This window comes from Gekko japonicus, unplaced genomic scaffold (assembly GCF_001447785.1).
Source record: "Gekko japonicus isolate JY-2015 unplaced genomic scaffold, Gekko_japonicus_V1.1 scaffold1374, whole genome shotgun sequence".
Taxonomy (NCBI): Eukaryota; Metazoa; Chordata; class Lepidosauria; order Squamata; family Gekkonidae; genus Gekko; species Gekko japonicus.
The window spans coordinates 250,603-254,312 of record NW_015164711.1 but is presented as its reverse complement, the minus strand read 5'-3'; positions in this window follow the sequence as shown (position 1 = coordinate 254,312).

Below are 3,710 nucleotides of genomic sequence, written 5' to 3'. Positions count from 1 at the left end.
CCCCATAAAACTGCTCTTCTCTGCCCCCCCCCCCCCCGATAATTTTGGTTGCTCTTTTTTGCAATTTTTCAGGCTCTACAATATCCCTTTTCAGGTGTGGTGACCAGAACAGTACACAATATTCCAAGTGTGGTCTCGCCATGGATTTGTGTAAGGGCAGTATGATAGCAGCAGTTTTATTCTCTGTTCCTGTTCCAATTACGGCCAGCATGGAATTAGCCTTTTTCCCAACAGCTACACATGGGGTTGACATTTTCATCAAACTATCCACTGCCATCCCAAGGTCTGTTACTTGGTCCGTTGCTGCCATTTCAGATCCCATTAGTATATATGTGAAGTTGGTATTATTTGCCCCAATATGCATCACTTTACACTTGGCTCACATTGAATCTCATTTGCCGTTTTAATGTCCCAGTTTGAAGAGATCCTTTCTGAGCTCTTTGCAATCTGTTTTTGTCTTAACCACCCTAAATAACTTGATATCATTTGCAAACCTGGCCACTTCACTACTCACCCCTAACTCCAGGTCATTTATGAACAAGTTGAAATGCACCAGTTGACGGATGTAAAGCTACTGGGGGCACAATGGAACTTCTTCACACTGGAAGATAACACCAGTGCCATGACCCAGAGATGTAATGCAGGCATGGCCTGTGCCTTGAACTTGCTTAGAAGCCTTTGAGCAGTGGATTGCATACCTTTGGGGTTGGGTGTCATCAATATGCAGATTTCATTATCCCATTTCATTTTTTTGCACAACCCTATTATGCTTTTCAGTATGATTTGTAAGCTGCCTTGAGTCACAGGGAAAAGTGGGATATAAATATCTGAATAAGTGGGATATAAATATCCGCATAAGTAGTTTGGGCACGTTGATAACATTTAAGCAACTTCCTGTTCTGACAGTGATTGTTTTTCCCATTATACTTGACCTGTAATGCTGCTTGTCATATTTCACTGAAAAAAGCCAAAGTAGACTGCAAGAGTCGTCCCCGTCCCCCCCAGTGCTGGTATGTTTTCTAAGGGTCAGCACAGGGTGATGGTCCAGTGCCAGGTTTACCAATATAGTGGACTGGGGTGGGTAGACTTTGTTCTTCAGAGGCCAGGTCTACCAATATAGCGGATTGGTGTGCGTAGACCTGTTCTCTGGAGGCCATGTCTACTAATATAGTGAAAAAGGGTGGGCATACCTCTTCGCCTGAGGCCAAGGCTACCAATAAAGTGGAAAGGGACAGGTAGACCTGTTCTCCAGAGGCCTGGTCTACCCCTGTAGAGGTCAACATTTTGTGTAATGAAATTTGGCTTGATTCTGTTTTCTCTTACAATGTTTAAATTATTCTTAATATATAGTTTAAATATAGTTTAGAATAATTCATACTGAGATTTTTACAGGGTTATGGAAATAATCTAAAAATAATTTATGCAATAGTCAAATGTAGACTTGCTCACAACTTTAATGCTACTGGCTTTTTTCGCTCACGAGGTAGAATTTCTGCTCACAACACTGTGGAGCTTAGAGGGAACACTGCTGAGTGGCTGGGACTAGGGTTGCCAAGTTGACATTCCTGTTTACCGGGGGACTCCCGCGCCGCGGCTGGAGTGCGTGCCGCACGCACATCACGCACATCACCCGGAAGTGACGTGACGACGTCGGGCACGCTGGGGGCGGGGCCACGACCATCCAAGGGAAAACCATAGAGTTTTCCCTTGGATGACAGTGGCCCCGCCCCCAGTGTGCCCGGCGTGGTCACGTCACTTCCGGGTGACGCGCACATCAGGGTGGGGTTCCCCCCGGGGCCCGATCCGCCGGCGGCGGGGAACGGGCCTCTGGGGTGGGGGTTTCCCTGCCCCCTGGGGGGACTTGGGAAGCCTAGCTGGGACCCACAGAACTGAAGGACCGTCTCTTTCCATATGTCCCTGTGTGCCAACTATGGTTATTAGGCAGCCACCTGTCAGCTATTCCACCACTTGGGGTGGCCCATCTGGCACCGACCAGAGCCCAGGCCTTTTCCATTGTGGCTCTGGCCCTGAAGAGGTGAGGTGGGGCCCCTCCCTGGAGATTTTCAGGAGGTGCTGCAAGGTCTGCCTGTTTGCCAGGACTTTGTAGGGGTTTAAATGTCAGGCATCTTTTAAGGAGGGAGGGATTTGGGGCTTGTGATTTTATCTTTTTTAAATGGGATATTTTATCTCATACTGTACACCATCTTGAACGAACAGGAAAGGTGGGATATAAAGGTTTTAATAAATAAAGTAAACATAAGGCCTAGCAAAAGGGTTAACTTTATGTGGGGTTGTTTTCTTATTATTTCAATCATTGTTTTAAGAACAGTATTTACAAAAAAGGGACATTATTAATTATGTTGAAGTGTTAAATATAATTAAGGGAAATGTATATTCAGGAAAAATACTAGATGCATTACCCTTTTCTCTTTAATGATGCTGGAATTTATAAAGCTACATCAAGGATAGGACAAATTTTGTCTGACAGTTTCATTTACTAAAAGAATTTCCAAAGCAAATATGGCTTGAAGTGCATTTTCATGTGTTATGTAATATACCGATTTGTTAGGATGTCTCAGCATGTACATTAAATGTAGGAGGAAAACCATACCATGTGTATGTGTACTTTGTCACTGATAGATTAACACGGTGGGTCAGTTTGCAACACAGAAATCCACAGTTCTTGAAAAAATTATGTAACTTCTGTCAGCCCATTTTTCATTTTTTGTTTATTTCAACAGTTGTGTTGCCCTGTGTCTTGATGTATCATTGTAAAAGTAAAGATGCTGATGAAACCTAATAGGAAGCGTTCTTACTCTGCCATTCTACTGGAGGAGTAGTCATTTGTACTGTTACCTTTTTGTGTGTGTGTGCTCTAATTCTGAAGTGAATAAATTGTATATATGTTTAATTAAAGAATTCTTATATCCTTTATTGCTTGTTTTATAAGTACAACTGAAAAAAGGTGCCAGAGAGATGAATAAGTAAAAAGTAGGGGAGAGATTTTGTGTTTTCATTGTTAGGAACTTAAGAACCCAAAATACAAAGTGACAGCAGCCAAGGTTTTATGCCTTTGTTATCACTGCATTTTAAGGACACATTTAAATGCAACACAAAATGTGTTCTTTGCAATTCTACCAAAATCTAGTTGACTAGATTCTTTCAGATGATCAGCATGCCTTACTGTAATCTTCCTTTATGAGAAACAAAAGACACCTCAATATAAACTGGGGAACAACCTAGTACCTTGGCTAGAGCAGTTGCAGGTAGGTGAAATATTAAGACATTCTCAATCTCAAGGGCAAGGCTTATCTTTGAACAGATAAAAACCATCCTTATATCTAATAGCCCAGTGCTGGCCCCCATGAGCAGATTAAACACATGCACACTGCAAACAACAGCCAGACGTGGTGTTGATTTATGGTGAACACCATTATGAAGGAAAAAAGTCTCATTGTAAAAGAAAATAATCTCAAAAATTACAAGCCACATCTGCACATGTGCAACCATCACAAAAGAAAAAAATCCAACAACAATTGGAGTTCATGCAGCATTTTGTATACCCGGGGCAACCTCAAATGGCACATTATATTGTAGCAGTAGCCATCACCATGGTAGGGGTGAAGAGAAGGGAGGGACGCAGGCCTAGAACCAGCATGGATAGGAGTAGAAGAAGGGATTGGAAGAAAGGAGCAGAACAAGACAGCAGG